Source organism: Phallusia mammillata, chromosome 1 (assembly GCF_965637545.1).
Source record: "Phallusia mammillata chromosome 1, kaPhaMamm4.hap1.1, whole genome shotgun sequence".
NCBI classification, from domain to species: Eukaryota; Metazoa; Chordata; class Ascidiacea; order Phlebobranchia; family Ascidiidae; genus Phallusia; species Phallusia mammillata.
In genome coordinates this window covers 18455213-18475297 of record NC_137252.1, presented here as the reverse complement: position 1 = coordinate 18475297, position 20085 = coordinate 18455213, and the positions used below count along the sequence as shown (strand labels likewise).

At 47.7% G+C, this 20085-nt stretch overlaps 91 non-coding genes and 15 pseudogenes across 91 annotated transcripts; all 106 read right to left on the bottom strand.

Moving 5' to 3' along the window:
* Positions 1-74: 74 nt before the first annotated feature.
* Positions 75-193, bottom strand: LOC145209898 (5S ribosomal RNA). Its single transcript, XR_013855398.1, has one exon. It is a non-coding gene; the product is annotated as a 5S ribosomal RNA (ribosomal RNA).
* Positions 194-268: 75 nt separating this feature from the next.
* Positions 269-387, bottom strand: LOC145210397 (5S ribosomal RNA). Its single transcript, XR_013855864.1, has one exon. It is a non-coding gene; the product is annotated as a 5S ribosomal RNA (ribosomal RNA).
* A 75-nt stretch (positions 388-462) lies between these two features.
* LOC145210583 (5S ribosomal RNA) lies at positions 463-581 on the bottom strand. The gene has a single exon (XR_013856040.1). It is a non-coding gene; the product is annotated as a 5S ribosomal RNA (ribosomal RNA).
* Positions 582-656: 75 nt separating this feature from the next.
* LOC145210335 (5S ribosomal RNA) lies at positions 657-775 on the bottom strand. Its single transcript, XR_013855806.1, has one exon. It is a non-coding gene; the product is annotated as a 5S ribosomal RNA (ribosomal RNA).
* Positions 776-850: 75 nt separating this feature from the next.
* LOC145210421 (5S ribosomal RNA) lies at positions 851-969 on the bottom strand. Its single transcript, XR_013855887.1, has one exon. It is a non-coding gene; the product is annotated as a 5S ribosomal RNA (ribosomal RNA).
* A 75-nt stretch (positions 970-1044) lies between these two features.
* LOC145210289 (5S ribosomal RNA) lies at positions 1045-1163 on the bottom strand. Its single transcript, XR_013855763.1, has one exon. It is a non-coding gene; the product is annotated as a 5S ribosomal RNA (ribosomal RNA).
* Positions 1164-1221: 58 nt separating this feature from the next.
* Positions 1222-1330, bottom strand: LOC145210868 (5S ribosomal RNA; annotated as a pseudogene).
* A 75-nt stretch (positions 1331-1405) lies between these two features.
* Positions 1406-1524, bottom strand: LOC145210412 (5S ribosomal RNA). Its single transcript, XR_013855878.1, has one exon. It is a non-coding gene; the product is annotated as a 5S ribosomal RNA (ribosomal RNA).
* Positions 1525-1599: 75 nt separating this feature from the next.
* LOC145210380 (5S ribosomal RNA) lies at positions 1600-1718 on the bottom strand. Its single transcript, XR_013855848.1, has one exon. It is a non-coding gene; the product is annotated as a 5S ribosomal RNA (ribosomal RNA).
* Positions 1719-1792: 74 nt separating this feature from the next.
* LOC145209975 (5S ribosomal RNA) lies at positions 1793-1911 on the bottom strand. Its single transcript, XR_013855470.1, has one exon. It is a non-coding gene; the product is annotated as a 5S ribosomal RNA (ribosomal RNA).
* Positions 1912-1986: 75 nt separating this feature from the next.
* Positions 1987-2105, bottom strand: LOC145209755 (5S ribosomal RNA). Its single transcript, XR_013855264.1, has one exon. It is a non-coding gene; the product is annotated as a 5S ribosomal RNA (ribosomal RNA).
* A 75-nt stretch (positions 2106-2180) lies between these two features.
* Positions 2181-2299, bottom strand: LOC145209658 (5S ribosomal RNA). Its single transcript, XR_013855174.1, has one exon. It is a non-coding gene; the product is annotated as a 5S ribosomal RNA (ribosomal RNA).
* A 71-nt stretch (positions 2300-2370) lies between these two features.
* On the bottom strand, positions 2371-2489 carry LOC145210742 (5S ribosomal RNA). Its single transcript, XR_013856188.1, has one exon. It is a non-coding gene; the product is annotated as a 5S ribosomal RNA (ribosomal RNA).
* Positions 2490-2548: 59 nt separating this feature from the next.
* On the bottom strand, positions 2549-2667 carry LOC145210749 (5S ribosomal RNA). The gene has a single exon (XR_013856194.1). It is a non-coding gene; the product is annotated as a 5S ribosomal RNA (ribosomal RNA).
* A 75-nt stretch (positions 2668-2742) lies between these two features.
* LOC145210739 (5S ribosomal RNA) lies at positions 2743-2861 on the bottom strand. The gene has a single exon (XR_013856185.1). It is a non-coding gene; the product is annotated as a 5S ribosomal RNA (ribosomal RNA).
* A 75-nt stretch (positions 2862-2936) lies between these two features.
* Positions 2937-3055, bottom strand: LOC145210764 (5S ribosomal RNA). Its single transcript, XR_013856208.1, has one exon. It is a non-coding gene; the product is annotated as a 5S ribosomal RNA (ribosomal RNA).
* A 75-nt stretch (positions 3056-3130) lies between these two features.
* LOC145209808 (5S ribosomal RNA) lies at positions 3131-3249 on the bottom strand. Its single transcript, XR_013855314.1, has one exon. It is a non-coding gene; the product is annotated as a 5S ribosomal RNA (ribosomal RNA).
* Positions 3250-3324: 75 nt separating this feature from the next.
* On the bottom strand, positions 3325-3443 carry LOC145209657 (5S ribosomal RNA). Its single transcript, XR_013855173.1, has one exon. It is a non-coding gene; the product is annotated as a 5S ribosomal RNA (ribosomal RNA).
* Positions 3444-3518: 75 nt separating this feature from the next.
* Positions 3519-3636, bottom strand: LOC145210888 (5S ribosomal RNA; annotated as a pseudogene).
* Positions 3637-3695: 59 nt separating this feature from the next.
* On the bottom strand, positions 3696-3814 carry LOC145210727 (5S ribosomal RNA). Its single transcript, XR_013856174.1, has one exon. It is a non-coding gene; the product is annotated as a 5S ribosomal RNA (ribosomal RNA).
* A 75-nt stretch (positions 3815-3889) lies between these two features.
* LOC145209974 (5S ribosomal RNA) lies at positions 3890-4008 on the bottom strand. Its single transcript, XR_013855469.1, has one exon. It is a non-coding gene; the product is annotated as a 5S ribosomal RNA (ribosomal RNA).
* Positions 4009-4083: 75 nt separating this feature from the next.
* Positions 4084-4202, bottom strand: LOC145210396 (5S ribosomal RNA). Its single transcript, XR_013855863.1, has one exon. It is a non-coding gene; the product is annotated as a 5S ribosomal RNA (ribosomal RNA).
* A 75-nt stretch (positions 4203-4277) lies between these two features.
* Positions 4278-4396, bottom strand: LOC145210717 (5S ribosomal RNA). The gene has a single exon (XR_013856164.1). It is a non-coding gene; the product is annotated as a 5S ribosomal RNA (ribosomal RNA).
* A 75-nt stretch (positions 4397-4471) lies between these two features.
* Positions 4472-4590, bottom strand: LOC145210767 (5S ribosomal RNA). Its single transcript, XR_013856211.1, has one exon. It is a non-coding gene; the product is annotated as a 5S ribosomal RNA (ribosomal RNA).
* Positions 4591-4665: 75 nt separating this feature from the next.
* LOC145210534 (5S ribosomal RNA) lies at positions 4666-4784 on the bottom strand. The gene has a single exon (XR_013855995.1). It is a non-coding gene; the product is annotated as a 5S ribosomal RNA (ribosomal RNA).
* A 75-nt stretch (positions 4785-4859) lies between these two features.
* Positions 4860-4978, bottom strand: LOC145210288 (5S ribosomal RNA). The gene has a single exon (XR_013855762.1). It is a non-coding gene; the product is annotated as a 5S ribosomal RNA (ribosomal RNA).
* A 58-nt stretch (positions 4979-5036) lies between these two features.
* On the bottom strand, positions 5037-5145 carry LOC145210865 (5S ribosomal RNA; annotated as a pseudogene).
* Positions 5146-5220: 75 nt separating this feature from the next.
* LOC145210789 (5S ribosomal RNA) lies at positions 5221-5339 on the bottom strand. The gene has a single exon (XR_013856232.1). It is a non-coding gene; the product is annotated as a 5S ribosomal RNA (ribosomal RNA).
* Positions 5340-5414: 75 nt separating this feature from the next.
* LOC145210763 (5S ribosomal RNA) lies at positions 5415-5533 on the bottom strand. The gene has a single exon (XR_013856207.1). It is a non-coding gene; the product is annotated as a 5S ribosomal RNA (ribosomal RNA).
* A 75-nt stretch (positions 5534-5608) lies between these two features.
* On the bottom strand, positions 5609-5727 carry LOC145210910 (5S ribosomal RNA). The gene has a single exon (XR_013856255.1). It is a non-coding gene; the product is annotated as a 5S ribosomal RNA (ribosomal RNA).
* A 75-nt stretch (positions 5728-5802) lies between these two features.
* On the bottom strand, positions 5803-5926 carry LOC145210664 (5S ribosomal RNA). The gene has a single exon (XR_013856116.1). It is a non-coding gene; the product is annotated as a 5S ribosomal RNA (ribosomal RNA).
* A 75-nt stretch (positions 5927-6001) lies between these two features.
* LOC145210726 (5S ribosomal RNA) lies at positions 6002-6120 on the bottom strand. Its single transcript, XR_013856173.1, has one exon. It is a non-coding gene; the product is annotated as a 5S ribosomal RNA (ribosomal RNA).
* Positions 6121-6178: 58 nt separating this feature from the next.
* On the bottom strand, positions 6179-6287 carry LOC145210896 (5S ribosomal RNA; annotated as a pseudogene).
* Positions 6288-6362: 75 nt separating this feature from the next.
* LOC145210513 (5S ribosomal RNA) lies at positions 6363-6481 on the bottom strand. The gene has a single exon (XR_013855974.1). It is a non-coding gene; the product is annotated as a 5S ribosomal RNA (ribosomal RNA).
* Positions 6482-6556: 75 nt separating this feature from the next.
* On the bottom strand, positions 6557-6675 carry LOC145210334 (5S ribosomal RNA). Its single transcript, XR_013855805.1, has one exon. It is a non-coding gene; the product is annotated as a 5S ribosomal RNA (ribosomal RNA).
* Positions 6676-6741: 66 nt separating this feature from the next.
* On the bottom strand, positions 6742-6860 carry LOC145210090 (5S ribosomal RNA). The gene has a single exon (XR_013855576.1). It is a non-coding gene; the product is annotated as a 5S ribosomal RNA (ribosomal RNA).
* Positions 6861-6935: 75 nt separating this feature from the next.
* LOC145210611 (5S ribosomal RNA) lies at positions 6936-7054 on the bottom strand. The gene has a single exon (XR_013856066.1). It is a non-coding gene; the product is annotated as a 5S ribosomal RNA (ribosomal RNA).
* Positions 7055-7129: 75 nt separating this feature from the next.
* LOC145210039 (5S ribosomal RNA) lies at positions 7130-7248 on the bottom strand. Its single transcript, XR_013855530.1, has one exon. It is a non-coding gene; the product is annotated as a 5S ribosomal RNA (ribosomal RNA).
* Positions 7249-7323: 75 nt separating this feature from the next.
* Positions 7324-7442, bottom strand: LOC145210395 (5S ribosomal RNA). The gene has a single exon (XR_013855862.1). It is a non-coding gene; the product is annotated as a 5S ribosomal RNA (ribosomal RNA).
* A 58-nt stretch (positions 7443-7500) lies between these two features.
* LOC145210921 (5S ribosomal RNA) lies at positions 7501-7609 on the bottom strand (annotated as a pseudogene).
* A 75-nt stretch (positions 7610-7684) lies between these two features.
* Positions 7685-7803, bottom strand: LOC145210512 (5S ribosomal RNA). Its single transcript, XR_013855973.1, has one exon. It is a non-coding gene; the product is annotated as a 5S ribosomal RNA (ribosomal RNA).
* A 75-nt stretch (positions 7804-7878) lies between these two features.
* Positions 7879-7997, bottom strand: LOC145210333 (5S ribosomal RNA). The gene has a single exon (XR_013855804.1). It is a non-coding gene; the product is annotated as a 5S ribosomal RNA (ribosomal RNA).
* Positions 7998-8063: 66 nt separating this feature from the next.
* On the bottom strand, positions 8064-8182 carry LOC145210088 (5S ribosomal RNA). The gene has a single exon (XR_013855575.1). It is a non-coding gene; the product is annotated as a 5S ribosomal RNA (ribosomal RNA).
* Positions 8183-8257: 75 nt separating this feature from the next.
* LOC145210610 (5S ribosomal RNA) lies at positions 8258-8376 on the bottom strand. Its single transcript, XR_013856065.1, has one exon. It is a non-coding gene; the product is annotated as a 5S ribosomal RNA (ribosomal RNA).
* A 75-nt stretch (positions 8377-8451) lies between these two features.
* LOC145209746 (5S ribosomal RNA) lies at positions 8452-8570 on the bottom strand. Its single transcript, XR_013855257.1, has one exon. It is a non-coding gene; the product is annotated as a 5S ribosomal RNA (ribosomal RNA).
* A 75-nt stretch (positions 8571-8645) lies between these two features.
* On the bottom strand, positions 8646-8764 carry LOC145210572 (5S ribosomal RNA). Its single transcript, XR_013856029.1, has one exon. It is a non-coding gene; the product is annotated as a 5S ribosomal RNA (ribosomal RNA).
* Positions 8765-8822: 58 nt separating this feature from the next.
* LOC145210895 (5S ribosomal RNA) lies at positions 8823-8931 on the bottom strand (annotated as a pseudogene).
* Positions 8932-9006: 75 nt separating this feature from the next.
* LOC145210571 (5S ribosomal RNA) lies at positions 9007-9125 on the bottom strand. Its single transcript, XR_013856028.1, has one exon. It is a non-coding gene; the product is annotated as a 5S ribosomal RNA (ribosomal RNA).
* Positions 9126-9183: 58 nt separating this feature from the next.
* On the bottom strand, positions 9184-9292 carry LOC145210894 (5S ribosomal RNA; annotated as a pseudogene).
* Positions 9293-9367: 75 nt separating this feature from the next.
* Positions 9368-9486, bottom strand: LOC145210511 (5S ribosomal RNA). Its single transcript, XR_013855972.1, has one exon. It is a non-coding gene; the product is annotated as a 5S ribosomal RNA (ribosomal RNA).
* A 75-nt stretch (positions 9487-9561) lies between these two features.
* On the bottom strand, positions 9562-9680 carry LOC145210332 (5S ribosomal RNA). Its single transcript, XR_013855803.1, has one exon. It is a non-coding gene; the product is annotated as a 5S ribosomal RNA (ribosomal RNA).
* Positions 9681-9746: 66 nt separating this feature from the next.
* On the bottom strand, positions 9747-9865 carry LOC145210304 (5S ribosomal RNA). Its single transcript, XR_013855777.1, has one exon. It is a non-coding gene; the product is annotated as a 5S ribosomal RNA (ribosomal RNA).
* A 75-nt stretch (positions 9866-9940) lies between these two features.
* Positions 9941-10059, bottom strand: LOC145210609 (5S ribosomal RNA). Its single transcript, XR_013856064.1, has one exon. It is a non-coding gene; the product is annotated as a 5S ribosomal RNA (ribosomal RNA).
* A 75-nt stretch (positions 10060-10134) lies between these two features.
* LOC145210038 (5S ribosomal RNA) lies at positions 10135-10253 on the bottom strand. The gene has a single exon (XR_013855529.1). It is a non-coding gene; the product is annotated as a 5S ribosomal RNA (ribosomal RNA).
* Positions 10254-10328: 75 nt separating this feature from the next.
* Positions 10329-10447, bottom strand: LOC145210393 (5S ribosomal RNA). The gene has a single exon (XR_013855861.1). It is a non-coding gene; the product is annotated as a 5S ribosomal RNA (ribosomal RNA).
* Positions 10448-10505: 58 nt separating this feature from the next.
* LOC145210920 (5S ribosomal RNA) lies at positions 10506-10614 on the bottom strand (annotated as a pseudogene).
* A 75-nt stretch (positions 10615-10689) lies between these two features.
* On the bottom strand, positions 10690-10808 carry LOC145210510 (5S ribosomal RNA). Its single transcript, XR_013855971.1, has one exon. It is a non-coding gene; the product is annotated as a 5S ribosomal RNA (ribosomal RNA).
* A 75-nt stretch (positions 10809-10883) lies between these two features.
* On the bottom strand, positions 10884-11002 carry LOC145209938 (5S ribosomal RNA). The gene has a single exon (XR_013855435.1). It is a non-coding gene; the product is annotated as a 5S ribosomal RNA (ribosomal RNA).
* Positions 11003-11077: 75 nt separating this feature from the next.
* Positions 11078-11196, bottom strand: LOC145210392 (5S ribosomal RNA). The gene has a single exon (XR_013855860.1). It is a non-coding gene; the product is annotated as a 5S ribosomal RNA (ribosomal RNA).
* Positions 11197-11254: 58 nt separating this feature from the next.
* On the bottom strand, positions 11255-11363 carry LOC145210927 (5S ribosomal RNA; annotated as a pseudogene).
* A 75-nt stretch (positions 11364-11438) lies between these two features.
* On the bottom strand, positions 11439-11557 carry LOC145210509 (5S ribosomal RNA). The gene has a single exon (XR_013855970.1). It is a non-coding gene; the product is annotated as a 5S ribosomal RNA (ribosomal RNA).
* A 75-nt stretch (positions 11558-11632) lies between these two features.
* Positions 11633-11751, bottom strand: LOC145210331 (5S ribosomal RNA). Its single transcript, XR_013855802.1, has one exon. It is a non-coding gene; the product is annotated as a 5S ribosomal RNA (ribosomal RNA).
* A 66-nt stretch (positions 11752-11817) lies between these two features.
* LOC145210087 (5S ribosomal RNA) lies at positions 11818-11936 on the bottom strand. Its single transcript, XR_013855574.1, has one exon. It is a non-coding gene; the product is annotated as a 5S ribosomal RNA (ribosomal RNA).
* Positions 11937-12011: 75 nt separating this feature from the next.
* Positions 12012-12130, bottom strand: LOC145210608 (5S ribosomal RNA). The gene has a single exon (XR_013856063.1). It is a non-coding gene; the product is annotated as a 5S ribosomal RNA (ribosomal RNA).
* Positions 12131-12205: 75 nt separating this feature from the next.
* LOC145209763 (5S ribosomal RNA) lies at positions 12206-12324 on the bottom strand. Its single transcript, XR_013855272.1, has one exon. It is a non-coding gene; the product is annotated as a 5S ribosomal RNA (ribosomal RNA).
* A 75-nt stretch (positions 12325-12399) lies between these two features.
* On the bottom strand, positions 12400-12518 carry LOC145210570 (5S ribosomal RNA). The gene has a single exon (XR_013856027.1). It is a non-coding gene; the product is annotated as a 5S ribosomal RNA (ribosomal RNA).
* Positions 12519-12576: 58 nt separating this feature from the next.
* On the bottom strand, positions 12577-12685 carry LOC145210893 (5S ribosomal RNA; annotated as a pseudogene).
* Positions 12686-12760: 75 nt separating this feature from the next.
* Positions 12761-12879, bottom strand: LOC145210568 (5S ribosomal RNA). The gene has a single exon (XR_013856026.1). It is a non-coding gene; the product is annotated as a 5S ribosomal RNA (ribosomal RNA).
* Positions 12880-12937: 58 nt separating this feature from the next.
* On the bottom strand, positions 12938-13046 carry LOC145210892 (5S ribosomal RNA; annotated as a pseudogene).
* A 75-nt stretch (positions 13047-13121) lies between these two features.
* On the bottom strand, positions 13122-13240 carry LOC145210508 (5S ribosomal RNA). Its single transcript, XR_013855969.1, has one exon. It is a non-coding gene; the product is annotated as a 5S ribosomal RNA (ribosomal RNA).
* Positions 13241-13315: 75 nt separating this feature from the next.
* On the bottom strand, positions 13316-13434 carry LOC145210328 (5S ribosomal RNA). Its single transcript, XR_013855800.1, has one exon. It is a non-coding gene; the product is annotated as a 5S ribosomal RNA (ribosomal RNA).
* Positions 13435-13500: 66 nt separating this feature from the next.
* LOC145210303 (5S ribosomal RNA) lies at positions 13501-13619 on the bottom strand. Its single transcript, XR_013855776.1, has one exon. It is a non-coding gene; the product is annotated as a 5S ribosomal RNA (ribosomal RNA).
* A 75-nt stretch (positions 13620-13694) lies between these two features.
* On the bottom strand, positions 13695-13813 carry LOC145210607 (5S ribosomal RNA). The gene has a single exon (XR_013856062.1). It is a non-coding gene; the product is annotated as a 5S ribosomal RNA (ribosomal RNA).
* Positions 13814-13888: 75 nt separating this feature from the next.
* LOC145210037 (5S ribosomal RNA) lies at positions 13889-14007 on the bottom strand. The gene has a single exon (XR_013855528.1). It is a non-coding gene; the product is annotated as a 5S ribosomal RNA (ribosomal RNA).
* A 75-nt stretch (positions 14008-14082) lies between these two features.
* Positions 14083-14201, bottom strand: LOC145210391 (5S ribosomal RNA). Its single transcript, XR_013855859.1, has one exon. It is a non-coding gene; the product is annotated as a 5S ribosomal RNA (ribosomal RNA).
* A 58-nt stretch (positions 14202-14259) lies between these two features.
* Positions 14260-14368, bottom strand: LOC145210919 (5S ribosomal RNA; annotated as a pseudogene).
* A 75-nt stretch (positions 14369-14443) lies between these two features.
* On the bottom strand, positions 14444-14562 carry LOC145210506 (5S ribosomal RNA). The gene has a single exon (XR_013855967.1). It is a non-coding gene; the product is annotated as a 5S ribosomal RNA (ribosomal RNA).
* Positions 14563-14637: 75 nt separating this feature from the next.
* LOC145210327 (5S ribosomal RNA) lies at positions 14638-14756 on the bottom strand. The gene has a single exon (XR_013855799.1). It is a non-coding gene; the product is annotated as a 5S ribosomal RNA (ribosomal RNA).
* A 66-nt stretch (positions 14757-14822) lies between these two features.
* Positions 14823-14941, bottom strand: LOC145210086 (5S ribosomal RNA). The gene has a single exon (XR_013855573.1). It is a non-coding gene; the product is annotated as a 5S ribosomal RNA (ribosomal RNA).
* A 75-nt stretch (positions 14942-15016) lies between these two features.
* LOC145210606 (5S ribosomal RNA) lies at positions 15017-15135 on the bottom strand. Its single transcript, XR_013856061.1, has one exon. It is a non-coding gene; the product is annotated as a 5S ribosomal RNA (ribosomal RNA).
* Positions 15136-15210: 75 nt separating this feature from the next.
* On the bottom strand, positions 15211-15329 carry LOC145210036 (5S ribosomal RNA). Its single transcript, XR_013855527.1, has one exon. It is a non-coding gene; the product is annotated as a 5S ribosomal RNA (ribosomal RNA).
* Positions 15330-15404: 75 nt separating this feature from the next.
* LOC145210390 (5S ribosomal RNA) lies at positions 15405-15523 on the bottom strand. Its single transcript, XR_013855858.1, has one exon. It is a non-coding gene; the product is annotated as a 5S ribosomal RNA (ribosomal RNA).
* Positions 15524-15581: 58 nt separating this feature from the next.
* Positions 15582-15690, bottom strand: LOC145210918 (5S ribosomal RNA; annotated as a pseudogene).
* A 75-nt stretch (positions 15691-15765) lies between these two features.
* On the bottom strand, positions 15766-15884 carry LOC145209820 (5S ribosomal RNA). The gene has a single exon (XR_013855325.1). It is a non-coding gene; the product is annotated as a 5S ribosomal RNA (ribosomal RNA).
* Positions 15885-15950: 66 nt separating this feature from the next.
* Positions 15951-16069, bottom strand: LOC145210302 (5S ribosomal RNA). The gene has a single exon (XR_013855775.1). It is a non-coding gene; the product is annotated as a 5S ribosomal RNA (ribosomal RNA).
* Positions 16070-16144: 75 nt separating this feature from the next.
* On the bottom strand, positions 16145-16263 carry LOC145210505 (5S ribosomal RNA). Its single transcript, XR_013855966.1, has one exon. It is a non-coding gene; the product is annotated as a 5S ribosomal RNA (ribosomal RNA).
* A 75-nt stretch (positions 16264-16338) lies between these two features.
* LOC145210326 (5S ribosomal RNA) lies at positions 16339-16457 on the bottom strand. The gene has a single exon (XR_013855798.1). It is a non-coding gene; the product is annotated as a 5S ribosomal RNA (ribosomal RNA).
* Positions 16458-16523: 66 nt separating this feature from the next.
* Positions 16524-16642, bottom strand: LOC145210301 (5S ribosomal RNA). The gene has a single exon (XR_013855774.1). It is a non-coding gene; the product is annotated as a 5S ribosomal RNA (ribosomal RNA).
* Positions 16643-16717: 75 nt separating this feature from the next.
* LOC145210605 (5S ribosomal RNA) lies at positions 16718-16836 on the bottom strand. Its single transcript, XR_013856060.1, has one exon. It is a non-coding gene; the product is annotated as a 5S ribosomal RNA (ribosomal RNA).
* Positions 16837-16911: 75 nt separating this feature from the next.
* Positions 16912-17030, bottom strand: LOC145210035 (5S ribosomal RNA). The gene has a single exon (XR_013855526.1). It is a non-coding gene; the product is annotated as a 5S ribosomal RNA (ribosomal RNA).
* A 75-nt stretch (positions 17031-17105) lies between these two features.
* LOC145210388 (5S ribosomal RNA) lies at positions 17106-17224 on the bottom strand. The gene has a single exon (XR_013855856.1). It is a non-coding gene; the product is annotated as a 5S ribosomal RNA (ribosomal RNA).
* A 58-nt stretch (positions 17225-17282) lies between these two features.
* Positions 17283-17391, bottom strand: LOC145210917 (5S ribosomal RNA; annotated as a pseudogene).
* Positions 17392-17466: 75 nt separating this feature from the next.
* On the bottom strand, positions 17467-17585 carry LOC145210504 (5S ribosomal RNA). The gene has a single exon (XR_013855965.1). It is a non-coding gene; the product is annotated as a 5S ribosomal RNA (ribosomal RNA).
* A 75-nt stretch (positions 17586-17660) lies between these two features.
* LOC145210325 (5S ribosomal RNA) lies at positions 17661-17779 on the bottom strand. The gene has a single exon (XR_013855797.1). It is a non-coding gene; the product is annotated as a 5S ribosomal RNA (ribosomal RNA).
* A 66-nt stretch (positions 17780-17845) lies between these two features.
* On the bottom strand, positions 17846-17964 carry LOC145210085 (5S ribosomal RNA). The gene has a single exon (XR_013855572.1). It is a non-coding gene; the product is annotated as a 5S ribosomal RNA (ribosomal RNA).
* A 75-nt stretch (positions 17965-18039) lies between these two features.
* On the bottom strand, positions 18040-18158 carry LOC145210604 (5S ribosomal RNA). Its single transcript, XR_013856059.1, has one exon. It is a non-coding gene; the product is annotated as a 5S ribosomal RNA (ribosomal RNA).
* Positions 18159-18233: 75 nt separating this feature from the next.
* LOC145210034 (5S ribosomal RNA) lies at positions 18234-18352 on the bottom strand. The gene has a single exon (XR_013855525.1). It is a non-coding gene; the product is annotated as a 5S ribosomal RNA (ribosomal RNA).
* Positions 18353-18427: 75 nt separating this feature from the next.
* Positions 18428-18546, bottom strand: LOC145210387 (5S ribosomal RNA). Its single transcript, XR_013855855.1, has one exon. It is a non-coding gene; the product is annotated as a 5S ribosomal RNA (ribosomal RNA).
* A 58-nt stretch (positions 18547-18604) lies between these two features.
* Positions 18605-18713, bottom strand: LOC145210915 (5S ribosomal RNA; annotated as a pseudogene).
* A 75-nt stretch (positions 18714-18788) lies between these two features.
* LOC145209819 (5S ribosomal RNA) lies at positions 18789-18907 on the bottom strand. The gene has a single exon (XR_013855324.1). It is a non-coding gene; the product is annotated as a 5S ribosomal RNA (ribosomal RNA).
* A 66-nt stretch (positions 18908-18973) lies between these two features.
* Positions 18974-19092, bottom strand: LOC145210300 (5S ribosomal RNA). The gene has a single exon (XR_013855773.1). It is a non-coding gene; the product is annotated as a 5S ribosomal RNA (ribosomal RNA).
* A 75-nt stretch (positions 19093-19167) lies between these two features.
* On the bottom strand, positions 19168-19286 carry LOC145209721 (5S ribosomal RNA). Its single transcript, XR_013855233.1, has one exon. It is a non-coding gene; the product is annotated as a 5S ribosomal RNA (ribosomal RNA).
* A 75-nt stretch (positions 19287-19361) lies between these two features.
* Positions 19362-19480, bottom strand: LOC145210898 (5S ribosomal RNA). The gene has a single exon (XR_013856254.1). It is a non-coding gene; the product is annotated as a 5S ribosomal RNA (ribosomal RNA).
* Positions 19481-19552: 72 nt separating this feature from the next.
* On the bottom strand, positions 19553-19671 carry LOC145210452 (5S ribosomal RNA). The gene has a single exon (XR_013855916.1). It is a non-coding gene; the product is annotated as a 5S ribosomal RNA (ribosomal RNA).
* Positions 19672-19730: 59 nt separating this feature from the next.
* Positions 19731-19849, bottom strand: LOC145210041 (5S ribosomal RNA). Its single transcript, XR_013855531.1, has one exon. It is a non-coding gene; the product is annotated as a 5S ribosomal RNA (ribosomal RNA).
* A 75-nt stretch (positions 19850-19924) lies between these two features.
* On the bottom strand, positions 19925-20043 carry LOC145210603 (5S ribosomal RNA). Its single transcript, XR_013856058.1, has one exon. It is a non-coding gene; the product is annotated as a 5S ribosomal RNA (ribosomal RNA).
* Positions 20044-20085: the final 42 nt, after the last annotated feature.

Here is a 20085-nt window from a genome sequence, read left to right as displayed (position 1 = left end):
AGAACCTGTCTGCAAATTCAAACTTTGATCGATACGACCTCGGATTGTGAAGCACTAAAAACAAAACAAAAAAGAGACTACAACACTTGGTATTCCTAGGCGGTCACCCATCCAAGTACTGACCAAGCCCGAGGTTGCTTAACTTCCGAGATCGAACGAGATCGGGTGCTTTCAACCTGGTGTGGTCGTAGTTAAGAACCTGTCTGCAAATTCAAACTTTGATCGATACGACCTCGGATTGTGGAGCACTAAAAATAAAACAAAAAACTGACTACAACACTTGGCATTCCTAGGCGGTCACCCATCCAAGCACTGACCAAGCCCGAGGTTGCTTAACTTCCGAGATCGAACGAGATCGGGTGCTTTCAACCTGGTGTGGTCGTAGTCCACAACGTCAATGCAAATTCAAAGTTTGAGCGATACGCCCTCGGATTGTGAAGCACTAAAAACAAAACAAAAAAGAGACTACAAAACTTGGTATTCCTAGGCGGTCACCCATCCAAGTACTGACCAAGTCCGAGGTTGCTTAACTTCCGAGATCGAACGAGATCGGGTGCTTTCAACCTGGTGTGGTCGCAGTCCAGAACGTCAATGCAAATTCAAACTTTGGGCGATACGACCTCGGATTGTGGAGCACTAAAAACAAAACAAAAAAGTGACTACAACACTTGTTATTCCTAGGCGGTCACCCATCCAAGTACTGACCAAGCCCGAGGTTGCTTAACTTCCGAGATCGAACGAGATCGGGTGCTTTCAACCTGATGTGGTCGTAGTCCAGAACGTCAATGCAAATTCAAACTTTGGGCGATACGACCTCGGATTGTGGAGCACTAAAAACAAAACAAAAAACTGACTACAACACTTGTTATTCCTAGGCGGTCACCCATCCAAGTACTGACCAAGTCCGAGGTTGCTTAACTTCCGAGATCGAACGAGATCGGGTGCTTTCAACCTGGTGTGGTCATAGTCCAGAACGTCAATGCAAATTCAAACTGTGCGCGATACGACCTCGGATTGTGGAGCACTAAAAACAAAACAAAAAAGTGACTACAACACTTGGTATTCCTAGGCGGTCACCCATCCAAGTACTGACCAAGCCCGAGGTTGCTTAACTTCCGAGATCGAACGAGATCGGGTGCTTTCAACCTGGCGCGGTCGTAGTCCACAACGTCAATGCAAATACGCCCTCGGATTGTGAAGCACTAAAACAAAACAAAAAAGTGACTACAACACTTGGTATTCCTAGGCGGTCACCCACCCAAGTACTGACCAAGCCCGAGGTTGCTGATCTTCCGAGATCGGGTGCTTTCAACCTGGTGTGGTCGTAGTCCAGAACGTCTCTGCAAATTCAAACTTTGGGCGATACGCCCTCGGATTGTGGAGCACTAAAAACGAAACGAAAAAGTGACTACAACACTTGGTATTCCTAGGCGGTCACCCATCCAAGTACTGACCAAGCCGGAGGTTGCTTAACTTCCGAGATCGAACGAGATCGGGTGCTTTCAACCTGGTGTGGTCGTAGTCCAGAACGTCAATGCAAATTCAAAGTTTGACCGATACGCCCTCGGATTGTGAAGCACTAAAAACAAAACAAAAAAGAGACTACAACACTTGGTATTCCTAGGCGGTCACCCATCCAAGTACTGTCCAAGCCGGAGGTTGCTTAACTTCCGAGATCGAACGAGATCGGGTGCTTTCAACCTGGTGTGGTCGTAGTCCAGAACCTCAATGCAAATTCAAACTTTGAGCGATACGACCTCGGATTGTGGAGCACTAAAAACAAAAAAAAAAGTGACTACAACACTTGGTATTCCTAGGCGGTCACCCATCCAAGTACTGACCAAGCCCGAGGTTGCTTAACTTCCGAGATCGAACGAGATCGGGTGCTTTCAACCTGGTGTGGTCGTAGTTAAGAACCTGTCTGCAAATTCAAACTTTGATCGATACGACCTCGGATTGTGAAGCACTAAAAACAAAACAAAAAAGAGACTACAACACTTGGTATTCCTAGGCGGTCACCCATCCAAGTACTGACCAAGCCCGTGGTTGCTTAACTTCCGAGATCGAACGAGATCGGGTGCTTTCAACCTGGTGTGGTCGTAGTCTAGAACGTCAATGCAAATTCAAACTTTGAGCGATACGACCTCGGATTGTGGAGCACTAAAAACAAAACAAAAAAGTGACTACAACACTTGGTATTCCTAGGCGGTCACCCATCCAAGTACTGACCAAGCCCGAGGTTGCTTAACTTCCGAGATCGAACGAGATCGGGTGCTTTCAACCTGGTGTGGTCGTAGTCCACAACGTCAATGCAAATTCAAACTTTGGGCGATACGACCTCGGATTCTGGAGCACTAAAAAGCAAAAAAGTGACTACAACACTTGGTATTCCTAGGCGGTCACCCATCCAAGTACTGACCAAGCCCGAGGCTGCTTAACTTCCGAGATCGAACGAGATCGGGTGCTTTCAACCTTGCGCGGTCGTAGTCCACAACGTCAATGCAAATACGCCCTCGGATTGTGAAGCACTAAAAACAAAACGAAAAAGAGACTACAACACTTGGTATTCCTAGGCGGTCACCCATCCAAGCACTGACCAAGCCCGAGGTTGCTTAACTGCCGAGATAGAACGAGATCGGGTGCTTTCAACCTGGTGTGGTCGTAGTCCAGAGCGTCAATGCAAATTCAAACTTGTGGCGATACGACCTCGGATTGTGGAGCACTAAAAACAAAACAAAAAAGTGACTACAACACTTGGTATTCCTAGGCGGTCACCCATCCAAGTACTGACCAAGTCCGAGGTTGCTTAACTTCCGAGATAGAACGAGATCGGGTGCTTTCAACCTGGTGTGGTCGTAGTTAAGAACCTGTCTGCAAATTCAAACTTTGATCGATACGACCTCGGATTGTGGAGCACTAAAAACAAAACAAAAAACTGACTACAACACTTGGCATTCCAAGGCGGTCACCCATCCAAGCACTGACCAAGACCGAGGTTGCTTAACTTCCGAGATCGAACGAGATCGGGTGCTTTCTACCTGGTGTGGTCGTAGTCCACAGCGTCAATGCAAATTCAAAGTTTGGGCGATACGACCTCGGATTGTGAAGCACTAAAAACAAAACAAAAAAGAGACTACAACACTTGGTATTCCTAGGCGGTCACCCATCCAAGTACTGACCAAGTCCGAGGTTGCTTAACTTCCGAGATCGAACGAGATCGGGTGCTTTCAACCTGGTGTGGTCGTAGTCCAGAACGTCAATGAAAATTCAAATTTTGAGCGATACGACCTCGGATTGTGGAGCACAAAAAACATTACAAAAAAGTGACTACAACACTTGGTATTCCTAGGCGGTCACCCATCCAAGTACTGACCAAGCCCGAGGTTGCTTAACTTCCGAGATCGAACGAGATCGGGTGCTTTCAACCTGGTGTGGTCGTAGTCCACAACGTCAATGCAAATTCAAACTTTGGGCGATACGACCTCGGATTGTGGAGCACTAAAAACGAAACAAAAAAGTGAATACAACACTTGGTATTCCTAGGCGGTCACCCATCCAAGTACTGACCAAGCCCGAGGCTGCTTAACTGCCGAGATCGAACGAGATAGGGTGATTCAACCTGGCGCGGTCGTAGTCCACAACGTCAATGCAAATACGCCCTCGGATTGTGAAGCACTAAAAACAAAACAAAAAAGAGACTACAACACTTGGTATTCCTAGGCGGTCACCCATCCAAACACTGACCAAGCCCGAGGTTGCTTAACTTCCGAGATCGAACGAGATCGGGTGCTTTTAACCTGGTGTGGTCATAGTCCAGAACCTCAATGCAAATTCAAACTTTGGGCGATACGACCTCGGATTGTGGAGCACTAAAAACAAAACAAAAAAGTGACTACAACACTTGGTATTCCTAGGCGGTCACCCATCCAAGTACTGACCAAGCCCGAGGTTGCTTAACTTCCGAGATCGAACGAGATCGGGTGCTTTCAACCTGGTGTGGTCGTAGTTAAGAACCTGTCTGCAAATTCAAACTTTGATCGATACGACCTCGGATTGTGGAGCACTAAAAATAAAACAAAAAACTGACTACAACACTTGGCATTCCTAGGCGGTCACCCATCCAAGCACTGACCAAGCCCGAGGTTGCTTAACTTCCGAGATCGAACGAGATCGGGTGCTTTCAACCTGGTGTGGTCGTAGTCCACAACGTCAATGCAAATTCAAAGTTTGAGCGATACGCCCTCGGATTGTGAAGCACTAAAAACCAAACAAAAAAGAGACTACAAAACTTGGTATTCCTAGGCGGTCACCCATCCAAGTACTGACCAAGTCCGAGGTTGCTTAACTTCCGAGATCGAACGAGATCGGGTGCTTTCAACCTGGTGTGGTCGCATTCCAGAACGTCAATGCAAATTCAAACTTTGGGCGATACGACCTCGGATTGTGGAGCACTAAAAACAAAACAAAAAAGTGACTACAACACTTGTTATTCCTAGGCGGTCACCCATCCAAGTACTGACCAAGCCCGAGGTTGCTTAACTTCCGAGATAGAACGAGATCGGTTGCTTTCAACCTGGTGTGGTCGTAGTCCACAACGTCAATGCAAATTCAAACTTTGGGCGATACGACCTCGGATTGTGGAGCACTAAAAACAAAACAAAAAAGTGACTACAACACTGGTTATTCCTAGGCGGTCACCCATCCAAGTACTGACCAAGTCCGAGGTTGCTTAACTTCCGAGATCGAACGAGATCGGGTGCTTTCAACCTGGTGTGGTCATAGTCCAGAACGTCAATGCAAATTCAAACTGTGCGCGATACGACCTCGGATTGTGGAGCACTAAAAACAAAACAAAAAAGTGACTACAACACTTGGTATTCCTAGGCGGTCACCCATCCAAGTACTGACCAAGCCCGAGGTTGCTTAACTTCCGAGATCGAACGAGATCGGGTGCTTTCAACCTGGCGCGGTCGTAGTCCACAACGTCAATGCAAATACGCCCTCGGATTGTGAAGCACTAAAACAAAACAAAAAAGTGACTACAACACTTGGTATTCCTAGGCGGTCACCCATCCAAGTACTGACCAAGCCCGAGGTTGCTGATCTTCCGAGATCGGGTGCTTTCAACCTGGTGTGGTCGTAGTCCAGAACGTCTCTGCAAATTCAAACTTTGGGCGATACGACCTCGGATTGTGGAGCACTAAAAACAAAACGAAAAAGAGACTACAACACTTGGTATTCCTAGGCGGTCACCCATCCAAGTACTGACCAAGCCCGAGGTTGCTTAACTGCCGAGATAGAACGAGATAGGGTGCTTTCAACCTGGTATGGTCGTAGTTAAGAACCTGTCTGCAAATTCAAACTTTGATCGATACGACCTCGGATTGTGGAGCACTAAAAACAAAACAAAAAACTGACTACAACACTTGGCATTCCTAGGCGGTCACCCATCCAAGCACTGACCAAGCCCGAGGTTGCTTAACTTCCGAGATAGAACGAGATCGGGTGCTTTCAACCTGGTGTGGTCGTAGTCCACAACGTCAATGCAAATTCAAAGTTTGAGCGATACGCCCTCGGATTGTGAAGCACTAAAAACAAAACAAAAAAGAGACTACAACACTTGGTATTCCTAGGCGGTCACCCATCCAAGTACTGACCAAGCCCGAGGTTGCTTAACTTCCGAGATCGAACGAGATCGGGTGCTTTCAACCTGGTGTGGTCGTAGTCCAGAACGTCTTTGCAAATTCAAACTTTGAGCGATACGCCCTCGGATTGTGGAGCACTAAAAACAAAACAAAAAAGAGACTACAACACTTGGTATTCCTAGGCGGTCACCCAACCCATCCAAGTACTGACCAAGCCCGAGGTTGCTTAACTTCCGAGATCGAACGAGATCGGGTGCTTTCAACCTGGTGTGGTCGTAGTCCACAACGTCAATGCAAATTCAAACTTTGATCGATACGACCTCGGATTCTGGAGCACTAAAAACCAAACCAAAAAGAGACTACAACACTTGGTATTCCTAGGCGGTCACCCATCCAAGTAGTGACCAAGCCCGTGGCTGCTTAACTTCCGAGATCGAACGAGATCGGGTGCTTTCAACCTGGCGCGGTCGTAGTCCACAACGTCAATGCAAATACGCCCTCGGATTGAGAAGCACTAAAACAAAACAAAAAAGTGACTACAACACTTGGTATTCCTGGGCGGTCACCCATCCAAGTACTGACCAAGCCCGAAGTTGCTGATCTTCCGAGATCGGGTGCTTTCAACCTGGTGTGGTCGTAGTCCAGAACGTCTCTGCAAATTCAAACTTTGGGCGATACGACCTCGGATTGTGGAGCACTAAAAACAAAACAAAAAAGTGACTACAACACTTGGTATTCCTAGGCGGTCACCCATCCAAGTACTGACCAAGCCCGAGGTTGCTTAACTGCCGAGATCGAACGAGATCGGGTGCTTTCAACGTGGTGTGGTCGTAGTCCAGAACGTCAATGCAAATTGAAACTTTGAGCGATACGCCCTCGGATTGTGGAGCACTAAAAACAAAACAAAAAAGTGAATACAACACTTGGTATTCCTAGGCGGTCACCCATCCAAGTACTGACCAAGCCCGAGGTTGCTTAACTTCCGAGATCGAACGAGATCGGGTGATTTCAACCTGGTGTGGTCGTAGTCCACAACGTCAATGCAAATTCAAACTTTGATCGAAGCGACCTCGGTTTCTCATCCACTAAAAAAACGAGACTACAACACTTGGTATTCCTAGGCGGTCACCCATCCAAGCACTGACCAAGCCCGAGGTTGCTTAACTTCCGAGATCGAACGAGATCGGGTGCTTTCAACCTGGTGTGGTCGTAGTCCAGAACGTCAATGCAAATTCAAAGTTTGAGCGATAAGCCCTCGGATTGTGAAGCACTAAAAACAAAACAAAAAACTGACTACAACACTTGGTATTCCTGGGCGGTCACCCATCCAAGTACTGACCAAGCCCGAGGTTGCTCAACTTCCGAGATCGAACGAGATCGAGTGCTTTCAACCTGGTGTGGTCGTAGTCCAGAACGTCTCTGCAAATTCAAACTTTGAGCGATACGCCCTCGGATTGTGGAGCACTAAAAACAAAACAAAAAAGAGACTACAACACTTGGTATTCCTAGGCGGTCACCCATCCAAGTACTGACCAAGCCCGAGGTTGCTTAACTTCCGAGATCGAACGAGATCGGGTGCTTTCCACCTGGTGTGGTCGTAGTCCACAACGTCAATGCAAATTCAAACTTTGATCGATACGACCTCGGATTCTGGAGCACTAAAAACAAAACAAAAAAGAGACTACAACACTTGGTATTCCTAGGCGGTCACCCATCCAAGTACTGACCAAGCCCGAGGCTGCTTAACTTCCGAGATCGAACGAGATCGGGTGCTTTCAACCTGGCGCGGTCGTAGTCCACAACGTCAATGCAAATACGCCCTCGGATTGTGAAGCACTAAAACAAAACAAAAAAGTGACTACAACACTTGGTATTCCTAGGCGGTCACCCATCCAAGTACTGACCAAGCCCGAAGTTGCTGATTTTCCGAGATCGGGTGCTTTCAACCTGGTGTGGTCGTAGTCCAGAACGTCTCTGCAAATTCAAACTTTGGGCGATACGACCTCGGATTGTGGAGCACTAAAAACAAAACGAAAAAGTGACTACAACACTTGGTATTCCTAGGCGGTCACCCATCCAAGTACTGACCAAGCCCGAGGTTGCTTAACTGCCGAGATCGAACGAGATCGGGTGCTTTCAACGTGGTGTGGTCGTAGTCCAGAACGTCAATGCAAATTGAAACTTTGAGCGATACGCCCTCGGATTGTGGAGCACTAAAAACAAAACGAAAAAGTGAATACAACACTTGGTATTCCTAGGCGGTCACCCATCCAAGTACTGACCAAGCCCGAGGTTGCTTAACTTCCGAGATCGAACGAGATCGGGTGATTTCAACCTGGTGTGGTCGTAGTCCACAACGTCAATGCAAATTCAAACTTTGATCGAAGCGACCTCGGTTTCTCATCCACTAAAAAAACGAGACTACAACACTTGGTATTCCTAGGCGGTCACCCATCCAAGCACTGACCAAGCCCGAGGTTGCTTAACTTCCGAGATCGAACGAGATCGGGTGCTTTCAACCTGGTGTGGTCGTAGTCCAGAACGTCAATGCAAATTCAAAGTTTGAGCGATAAGCCCTCGGATTGTGAAGCACTAAAAACAAAACAAAAAACTGACTACAACACTTGGTATTCCTGGGCGGTCACCCATCCAAGTACTGACCAAGCCCGAGGTTGCTCAACTTCCGAGATCGAACGAGATCGAGTGCTTTCAACCTGGTGTGGTCGTAGTCCAGAACGTCTTTGCAAATTCAAACTTTGAGCGATACGCCCTCGGATTGTGGAGCACTAAAAACAAAACAAAAAAGAGACTACAACACTTGGTATTCCTAGGCGGTCACCCAACCAAGTACTGACCAAGCCCGAGGTTGCTTAACTTCCGAGATCGAACGAGATCGGGTGCTTTCAACCTGGTGTGGTCGTAGTCCACAACGTCAATGCAAATTCAAACTTTGATCGATACGACCTCGGATTCTGGAGCACTAAAAACAAAACAAAAAAGAGACTACAACACTTGGTATTCCTAGGCGGTCACCCATCCAAGTACTGACCAAGCCCGTGGCTGCTTAACTTCCGAGATCGAACGAGATCGGGTGCTTTCAACCTGGCGCGGTCGTAGTCCACAACGTCAATGCAAATACGCCCTCGGATTGAGAAGCACTAAAACAAAACAAAAAAGTGACTACAACACTTGGTATTCCTGGGCGGTCACCCATCCAAGTACTGACCAAGCCCGAAGTTGCTGATCTTCCGAGATCGGGTGCTTTCAACCTGGTGTGGTCGTAGTCCAGAACGTCTCTGCAAATTCAAACTTTGGGCGATACGACCTCGGATTGTGGAGCACTAAAAACAAAACAAAAAAGAGACTACAACACTTGGTATTCCTAGGCGGTCACCCATCCAAGTACTGACCAAGCCCGTGGCTGCTTAACTTCCGAGATCGAACGAGATCGGGTGCTTTCAACCTGGCGCGGTCGTAGTCCACAACGTCAATGCAAATACGCCCTCGGATTGAGAAGCACTAAAACAAAACAAAAAAGTGACTACAACACTTGGTATTCCTGGGCGGTCACCCATCCAAGTACTGACCAAGCCCGAAGTTGCTGATCTTCCGAGATCGGGTGCTTTCAACCTGGTGTGGTCGTAGTCCAGAACGTCTCTGCAAATTCAAACTTTGGGCGATACGACCTCGGATTGTGGAGCACTAAAAACAAAACGAAAAAGTGACTACAACACTTGGTATTCCTAGGCGGTCACCCATCCAAGTACTGACCAAGCCCGAGGTTGCTTAACTGCCGAGATCGAACGAGATCGGGTGCTTTCAACGTGGTGTGGTCGTAGTCCAGAACGTCAATGCAAATTGAAACTTTGAGCGATACGCCCTCGGATTGTGGAGCACTAAAAACAAAACAAAAAAGTGAATACAACACTTGGTATTCCTAGGCGGTCACCCATCCAAGTACTGACCAAGCCCGAGGTTGCTTAACTTCCGAGATCGAACGAGATCGGGTGATTTCAACCTGGTGTGGTCGTAGTCCACAACGTCAATGCAAATTCAAACTTTGATCGAAGCGACCTCGGTTTCTCATCCACTAAAAAAACGAGACTACAACACTTGGTATTCCTAGGCGGTCACCCATCCAAGCACTGACCAAGCCCGAGGTTGCTTAACTGCCGAGATCGAACGAGATCGGGTGCTTTCAACCTGGTGTGGTCGTAGTCCAGAACGTCAATGCAAATTCAAAGTTTGAGCGATAAGCCCTCGGATTGTGAAGCACTAAAAACAAAACAAAAAACTGACTACAACACTTGGTATTCCTGGGCGGTCACCCATCCAAGTACTGACCAAGCCCGAGGTTGCTCAACTTCCGAGATCGAACGAGATCGAGTGCTTTCAACCTGGTGTGGTCGTAGTCCAGAACGTCTCTGCAAATTCAAACTTTGAGCGATACGCCCTCGGATTGTGGAGCACTAAAAACAAAACAAAAAAGAGACTACAACACTTGGTATTCCTAGGCGGTCACCCATCCAAGTACTGACCAAGCCCGAGGTTGCTTAACTTCCGAGATCGAACGAGATCGGGTGCTTTCCACCTGGTGTGGTCGTAGTCCACAACGTCAATGCAAATTCAAACTTTGATCGATACGACCTCGGATTCTGGAGCACTAAAAACAAAACAAAAAAGAGACTACAACACTTGGTATTCCTAGGCGGTCACCCATCCAAGTACTGACCAAGCCCGAGGCTGCTTAACTTCCGAGATCGAACGAGATCGGGTGCTTTCAACCTGGCGCGGTCGTAGTCCACAACGTCAATGCAAATACGCCCTCGGATTGTGAAGCACTAAAACAAAACAAAAAAGTGACTACAACACTTGGTATTCCTAGGCGGTCACCCATCCAAGTACTGACCAAGCCCGAAGTTGCTGATTTTCCGAGATCGGGTGCTTTCAACCTGGTGTGGTCGTAGTCCAGAACGTCTCTGCAAATTCAAACTTTGGGCGATACGACCTCGGATTGTGGAGCACTAAAAACAAAACGAAAAAGTGACTACAACACTTGGTATTCCTAGGCGGTCACCCATCCAAGTACTGACCAAGCCCGAGGTTGCTTAACTGCCGAGATCGAACGAGATCGGGTGCTTTCAACGTGGTGTGGTCGTAGTCCAGAACGTCAATGCAAATTGAAACTTTGAGCGATACGCCCTCGGATTGTGGAGCACTAAAAACAAAACAAAAAAGTGACTACAACACTTGGTATTCCTAGGCGGTCACCCATCCAAGTACTGACCAAGCCCGAGGTTGCTTAACTTCCGAGATCGAACGAGATCGGGTGATTTCAACCTGGTGTGGTCGTAGTCCACAACGTCAATGCAAATTCAAACTTTGATCGATACGACCTCGGATTCTGGAGCACTAAAAACAAAACAAAAAAGAGACTACAACACTTGGTATTCCTAGGCGGTCACCCATCCAAGTACTGACCAAGCCCGAGGCTGCTTAACTTCCGAGATCGAACGAGATCGGGTGCTTTCAACCTGGCGCGGTCGTAGTCCACAACGTCAATGCAAATACGCCCTCGGATTGTGAAGCACTAAAACAAAACAAAAAAGTGACTACAACACTTGGTATTCCTAGGCGGTCACCCATCCAAGTACTGACCAAGCCCGAAGTTGCTGATTTTCCGAAATCGGGTGCTTTCAACCTGGTGTGGTCGTAGTCCAGAACGTCTCTGCAAATTCAAACTTTGGGCGATACGACCTCGGATTGTGGAGCACTAAAAACAAAACGAAAAAGTGACTACAACACTTGGTATTCCTAGGCGGTCACCCATCCAAGTACTGACCAAGCCCGAGGTTGCTTAACTGCCGAGATCGAACGAGATCGGGTGCTTTCAACGTGGTGTGGTCGTAGTCCAGAACGTCAATGCAAATTGAAACTTTGAGCGATACGCCCTCGGATTGTGGAGCACTAAAAACAAAACGAAAAAGTGAATACAACACTTGGTATTCCTAGGCGGTCACCCATCCAAGTACTGACCAAGCCCGAGGTTGCTTAACTTCCGAGATCGAACGAGATCGGGTGATTTCAACCTGGTGTGGTCGTAGTCCACAACGTCAATGCAAATTCAAACTTTGATCGAAGCGACCTCGGTTTCTCATCCACTAAAAAAACGAGACTACAACACTTGGTATTCCTAGGCGGTCACCCATCCAAGCACTGACCAAGCCCGAGGTTGCTTAACTTCCGAGATCGAACGAGATCGGGTGCTTTCAACCTGGTGTGGTCGTAGTCCAGAACGTCAATGCAAATTCAAAGTTTGAGCGATAAGCCCTCGGATTGTGAAGCACTAAAAACAAAACAAAAAACTGACTACAACACTTGGTATTCCTGGGCGGTCACCCATCCAAGTACTGACCAAGCCCGAGGTTGCTCAACTTCCGAGATCGAACGAGATCGAGTGCTTTCAACCTGGTGTGGTCGTAGTCCAGAACGTCTTTGCAAATTCAAACTTTGAGCGATACGCCCTCGGATTGTGGAGCACTAAAAACAAAACAAAAAAGAGACTACAACACTTGGTATTCCTAGGCGGTCACCCAACCAAGTACTGTCCAAGCCCGAGGTTGCTTAACTTCCGAGATCGAACGAGATCGGGTGCTTTCAACCTGGTGTGGTCGTAGTCCACAACGTCAATGCAAATTCAAACTTTGATCGATACGACCTCGGATTCTGGAGCACTAAAAACAAAACAAAAAAGAGACTACAACACTTGGTATTCCTAGGCGGTCACCCATCCAAGTACTGACCAAGCCCGTGGCTGCTTAACTTCCGAGATCGAACGAGATCGGGTGCTTTCAACCTGGCGCGGTCGTAGTCCACAACGTCAATGCAAATACGCCCTCGGATTGAGAAGCACTAAAACAAAACAAAAAAGTGACTACAACACTTGGTATTCCTGGGCGGTCACCCATCCAAGTACTGACCAAGCCCGAAGTTGCTGATCTTCCGAGATCGGGTGCTTTCAACCTGGTGTGGTCGTAGTCCAGAACGTCTCTGCAAATTCAAACTTTGGGCGATACGACCTCGGATTGTGGAGCACTAAAAACAAAACAAAAAAGAGACTACAACACTTGGTATTCCTAGGCGGTCACCCATCCAAGTACTGACCAAGCCCGTGGCTGCTTAACTTCCGAGATCGAACGAGATCGGGTGCTTTCAACCTGGCGCGGTCGTAGTCCACAACGTCAATGCAAATACGCCCTCGGATTGAGAAGCACTAAAACAAAACAAAAAAGTGACTACAACACTTGGTATTCCTGGGCGGTCACCCATCCAAGTACTGACCAAGCCCGAAGTTGCTGATCTTCCGAGATCGGGTGCTTTCAACCTGGTGTGGTCGTAGTCCAGAACGTCTCTGCAAATTCAAACTTTGGGCGATACGACCGCGGATTGTGGAGCACTAAAAACAAAACGAAAAAGTGACTACAACACTTGGTATTCCTAGGCGGTCACCCATCCAAGTACTGACCAAGCCCGAGGTTGCTTAACTGCCGAGATCGAACGAGATCGGGTGCTTTCAACGTGGTGTGGTCGTAGTCCAGAACGTCAATGCAAATTGAAACTTTGAGCGATACGCCCTCGGATTGTGGAGCACTAAAAACAAAACAAAAAAGTGAATACAACACTTGGTATTCCTAGGCGGTCACCCATCCAAGTACTGACCAAGCCCGAGGTTGCTTAACTTCCGAGATCGAACGAGATCGGGTGATTTCAACCTGGTGTGGTCGTAGTCCACAACGTCAATGCAAATTCAAACTTTGATCGAAGCGACCTCGGTTTCTCATCCACTAAAAAAACGAGACTACAACACTTGGTATTCCTAGGCGGTCACCCATCCAAGCACTGACCAAGCCCGAGGTTGCTTAACTGCCGAGATCGAACGAGATCGGGTGCTTTCAACCTGGTGTGGTCGTAGTCCAGAACGTCAATGCAAATTCAAAGTTTGAGCGATAAGCCCTCGGATTGTGAAGCACTAAAAACAAAACAAAAAACTGACTACAACACTTGGTATTCCTGGGCGGTCACCCATCCAAGTACTGACCAAGCCCGAGGTTGCTCAACTTCCGAGATCGAACGAGATCGAGTGCTTTCAACCTGGTGTGGTCGTAGTCCAGAACGTCTCTGCAAATTCAAACTTTGAGCGATACGCCCTCGGATTGTGGAGCACTAAAAACAAAACAAAAAAGAGACTACAACACTTGGTATTCCTAGGCGGTCACCCATCCAAGTACTGACCAAGCCCGAGGTTGCTTAACTTCCGAGATCGAACGAGATCGGGTGCTTTCCACCTGGTGTGGTCGTAGTCCACAACGTCAATGCAAATTCAAACTTTGATCGATACGACCTCGGATTCTGGAGCACTAAAAACAAAACAAAAAAGAGACTACAACACTTGGTATTCCTAGGCGGTCACCCATCCAAGTACTGACCAAGCCCGAGGCTGCTTAACTTCCGAGATCGAACGAGATCGGGTGCTTTCAACCTGGCGCGGTCGTAGTCCACAACGTCAATGCAAATACGCCCTCGGATTGTGAAGCACTAAAACAAAACAAAAAAGTGACTACAACACTTGGTATTCCTAGGCGGTCACCCATCCAAGTACTGACCAAGCCCGAAGTTGCTGATTTTCCGAGATCGGGTGCTTTCAACCTGGTGTGGTCGTAGTCCAGAACGTCTCTGCAAATTCAAACTTTGGGCGATACGACCTCGGATTGTGGAGCACTAAAAACAAAACGAAAAAGTGACTACAACACTTGGTATTCCTAGGCGGTCACCCATCCAAGTACTGACCAAGCCCGAGGTTGCTTAACTGCCGAGATCGAACGAGATCGGGTGCTTTCAACGTGGTGTGGTCGTAGTCCAGAACGTCAATGCAAATTGAAACTTTGAGCGATACGCCCTCGGATTGTGGAGCACTAAAAACAAAACAAAAAAGTGAATACAACACTTGGTATTCCTAGGCGGTCACCCATCCAAGTACTGACCAAGCCCGAGGTTGCTTAACTTCCGAGATCGAACGAGATCGGGTGATTTCAACCTGGTGTGGTCGTAGTCCACAACGTCAATGCAAATTCAAACTTTGATCGAAGCGACCTCGGTTTCTCATCCACTAAAAAAACGAGACTACAACACTTGGTATTCCTAGGCGGTCACCCATCCAAGCACTGACCAAGCCCGAGGTTGCTTAACTTCCGAGATCGAACGAGATCGGGTGCTTTCAACCTGGTGTGGTCGTAGTCCACAACGTCAATGCAAATTCAAAGTTTGAGCGATAAGCCCTCGGATTGTGAAGCACTAAAAACAAAACAAAAAACTGACTACAACACTTGGTATTCCTGGGCGGTCACCCATCCAAGTACTGACCAAGCCCGAGGTTGCTCAACTTCCGAGATCGAACGAGATCGAGTGCTTTCAACCTGGTGTGGTCGTAGTCCAGAACGTCTCTGCAAATTCAAACTTTGAGCGATACGCCCTCGGATTGTGGAGCACTAAAAACAAAACAAAAAAGAGACTACAACACTTGGTATTCCTAGGCGGTCACCCATCCAAGTACTGACCAAGCCCGAGGTTGCTTAACTTCCGAGATCGAACGAGATCGGGTGCTTTCCACCTGGTGTGGTCGTAGTCCACAACGTCAATGCAAATTCAAACTTTGATCGATACGACCTCGGATTCTGGAGCACTAAAAACAAAACAAAAAAGAGACTACAACACTTGGTATTCCTAGGCGGTCACCCATCCAAGTACTGACCAAGCCCGAGGCTGCTTAACTTCCGAGATCGAACGAGATCGGGTGCTTTCAACCTGGCGCGGTCGTAGTCCACAACGTCAATGCAAATACGCCCTCGGATTGTGAAGCACTAAAACAAAACAAAAAAGTGACTACAACACTTGGTATTCCTAGGCGGTCACCCATCCAAGTACTGACCAAGCCCGAAGTTGCTGATTTTCCGAGATCGGGTGCTTTCAACCTGGTGTGGTCGTAGTCCAGAACGTCTCTGCAAATTCAAACTTTGGGCGATACGACCTCGGATTGTGGAGCACTAAAAACAAAACGAAAAAGTGACTACAACACTTGGTATTCCTAGGCGGTCACCCATCCAAGTACTGACCAAGCCCGAGGTTGCTTAACTGCCGAGATCGAACGAGATCGGGTGCTTTCAACCTGGTGTGGTCGTAGTCCACAACGTCAATGCAAATTCAAACTTTGATCGATGCGACCTGGGTTTCTCATACACTAAAAAAACGAGACTACAACACTTGGTATTCCTAGGCGGTCACCCATCCAAGCACTGACCAAGCCCGAGGTTGCTTAACTGCCGAGATCGAACGAGATCGGGTGCTTTCAACCTGGTGTGGTCGTAGTCCAGAACGTCAATGCAAATTCAAAGTTTGAGCGATAAGCCCTCGGATTGTGAAGCACTAAAAACAAAACAAAAAAGTGACTACAACACTTGGTATTCCTAGGCGGTCACCCATCCAAGTACTGACCAAGCCCGAGGTTGCTTAACTGCCGAGATCGAACGAGATCGGGTGCTTTCAACGTGGTGTGGTCGTAGTCCAGAACGTCAATGCAAATTGAAACTTTGAGCGATACGCCCTCGGATTGTGGAGCACTAAAAACAAAACAAAAAAGTGAATACAACACTTGGTATTCCTAGGCGGTCACCCATCCAAGTACTGACCAAGCCCGAGGTTGCTTAACTTCCGAGATCGAACGAGATCGGGTGATTTCAACCTGGTGTGGTCGTAGTCCACAACGTCAATGCAAATTCAAACTTTGATCGAAGCGACCTCGGTTTCTCATCCACTAAAAAAACGAGACTACAACACTTGGTATTCCTAGGCGGTCACCCATCCAAGCACTGACCAAGCCCGAGGTTGCTTAACTGCCGAGATCGAACGAGATCGGGTGCTTTCAACCTGGTGTGGTCGTAGTCCAGAACGTCAATGCAAATTCAAAGTTTGAGCGATAAGCCCTCGGATTGTGAAGCACTAAAAACAAAACAAAAAACTGACTACAACACTTGGTATTCCTGGGCGGTCACCCATCCAAGTACTGACCAAGCCCGAGGTTGCTCAACTTCCGAGATCGAACGAGATCGAGTGCTTTCAACCTGGTGTGGTCGTAGTCCAGAACGTCTCTGCAAATTCAAACTTTGAGCGATACGCCCTCGGATTGTGGAGCACTAAAAACAAAACAAAAAAGAGACTACAACACTTGGTATTCCTAGGCGGTCACCCATCCAAGTACTGACCAAGCCCGAGGTTGCTTAACTTCCGAGATCGAACGAGATCGGGTGCTTTCCACCTGGTGTGGTCGTAGTCCACAACGTCAATGCAAATTCAAACTTTGATCGATACGACCTCGGATTCTGGAGCACTAAAAACAAAACAAAAAAGAGACTACAACACTTGGTATTCCTAGGCGGTCACCCATCCAAGTACTGACCAAGCCCGAGGCTGCTTAACTTCCGAGATCGAACGAGATCGGGTGCTTTCAACCTGGCGCGGTCGTAGTCCACAACGTCAATGCAAATACGCCCTCGGATTGTGAAGCACTAAAACAAAACAAAAAAGTGACTACAACACTTGGTATTCCTAGGCGGTCACCCATCCAAGTACTGACCAAGCCCGAAGTTGCTGATTTTCCGAGATCGGGTGCTTTCAACCTGGTGTGGTCGTAGTCCAGAACGTCTCTGCAAATTCAAACTTTGGGCGATACGACCTCGGATTGTGGAGCACTAAAAACAAAACGAAAAAGTGACTACAACACTTGGTATTCCTAGGCGGTCACCCATCCAAGTACTGACCAAGCCCGAGGTTGCTTAACTGCCGAGATCGAACGAGATCGGGTGCTTTCAACGTGGTGTGGTCGTAGTCCAGAACGTCAATGCAAATTGAAACTTTGAGCGATACGCCCTCGGATTGTGGAGCACTAAAAACAAAACAAAAAAGTGAATACAACACTTGGTATTCCTAGGCGGTCACCCATCCAAGTACTGACCAAGCCCGAGGTTGCTTAACTTCCGAGATCGAACGAGATCGGGTGATTTCAACCTGGTGTGGTCGTAGTCCACAACGTCAATGCAAATTCAAACTTTGATCGAAGCGACCTCGGTTTCTCATCCACTAAAAAAACGAGACTACAACACTTGGTATTCCTAGGCGGTCACCCATCCAAGCACTGACCAAGCCCGAGGTTGCTTAACTTCCGAGATCGAACGAGATCGGGTGCTTTCAACCTGGTGTGGTCGTAGTCCACAACGTCAATGCAAATTCAAAGTTTGAGCGATAAGCCCTCGGATTGTGAAGCACTAAAAACAAAACAAAAAACTGACTACAACACTTGGTATTCCTGGGCGGTCACCCATCCAAGTACTGACCAAGCCCGAGGTTGCTCAACTTCCGAGATCGAACGAGATCGAGTGCTTTCAACCTGGTGTGGTCGTAGTCCAGAACGTCTCTGCAAATTCAAACTTTGAGCGATACGCCCTCGGATTGTGGAGCACTAAAAACAAAACAAAAAAGAGACTACAACACTTGGTATTCCTAGGCGGTCACCCATCCAAGTACTGACCAAGCCCGAGGTTGCTTAACTTCCGAGATCGAACGAGATCGGGTGCTTTCCACCTGGTGTGGTCGTAGTCCACAACGTCAATGCAAATTCAAACTTTGATCGATACGACCTCGGATTCTGGAGCACTAAAAACAAAACAAAAAAGAGACTACAACACTTGGTATTCCTAGGCGGTCACCCATCCAAGTACTGACCAAGCCCGAGGCTGCTTAACTTCCGAGATCGAACGAGATCGGGTGCTTTCAACCTGGCGCGGTCGTAGTCCACAACGTCAATGCAAATACGCCCTCGGATTGTGAAGCACTAAAACAAAACAAAAAAGTGACTACAACACTTGGTATTCCTAGGCGGTCACCCATCCAAGTACTGACCAAGCCCGAAGTTGCTGATTTTCCGAGATCGGGTGCTTTCAACCTGGTGTGGTCGTAGTCCAGAACGTCTCTGCAAATTCAAACTTTGGGCGATACGACCTCGGATTGTGGAGCACTAAAAACAAAACGAAAAAGTGACTACAACACTTGGTATTCCTAGGCGGTCACCCATCCAAGTACTGACCAAGCCCGAGGTTGCTTAACTGCCGAGATCGAACGAGATCGGGTGCTTTCAACCTGGTGTGGTCGTAGTCCACAACGTCAATGCAAATTCAAACTTTGATCGATGCGACCTGGGTTTCTCATACACTAAAAAAACGAGACTACAACACTTGGTATTCCTAGGCGGTCACCCATCCAAGCACTGACCAAGCCCGAGGTTGCTTAACTGCCGAGATCGAACGAGATCGGGTGCTTTCAACCTGGTGTGGTCGTAGTCCAGAACGTCAATGCAAATTCAAAGTTTGAGCGATAAGCCCTCGGATTGTGAAGCACTAAAAACAAAACAAAAAAGTGACTACAACACTTGGTATTCCTACGCGGTCACCCATCCAAGTACTGACCAAGCCCGAGGTTGCTTAACTTCCGAGATCGAACGAGATCGGGTGCTTTCAACCTGGTGTGGTCGTAGTCCAGAACCTCAATGCAAATTCAAACTTTGAGCGATACGCCCTCGGATTGTGGAGCACTAAAAACAAAACAAAAAAGAGACTACAACACTTGGTATTCCTAGGCGGTCACCCATCCAAGTACTGACCAAGCCCGAGGTTGCTTAACTTCCGAGATCGAACGAGATCGGGTGCTTTCAACCTGGTGTGGTCGTAGTCCACAACGTCAATGCAAATTCAAACTTTGATCGATACGACCTCGAATTGTGGAGCACTAAAAAAACAAAAAAATGACTACAACACTTGGTATTCCTAGGCGGTCACCCATCCAAGTACTGACCAAGCCCGAGGCTGCTTAACTTCCGAGATCGAACGAGATCGGGTGCTTTCAACCTGGCGCGGTCGTAGTCCACAACGTCAATGCAAATACGCCATCGGATTGTGAAGCACTAAAAACAAAACAAAAAAGAGACTACAACACTTGGTATTCCTAGGCGGTCACCCATCCAAGTACTGACCAAGTCCGAGGTTGCTTAACTGCCGAGATCGAACGAGATCGGGTGCTTTCAACCTGGTGTGGTCGTAGTCCAGAACGTCAATGCAAATTCAAAGTTTGAGCGATAAGCCCTCGGATTGTGAAGCACTAAAAACAAAACAAAAAAGTGACTACAACACTTGGTATTCCTGGGCGGTCACCCATCCAAGTACTGACCAAGCCCGAGGTTGCTCAACTTCCGAGATCGAACGAGATCGAGTGCTTTCAACCTGGTGTGGTCGTAGTCCAGAACGTCTCTGCAAATTCAAACTTTGAGCGATACGCCCTC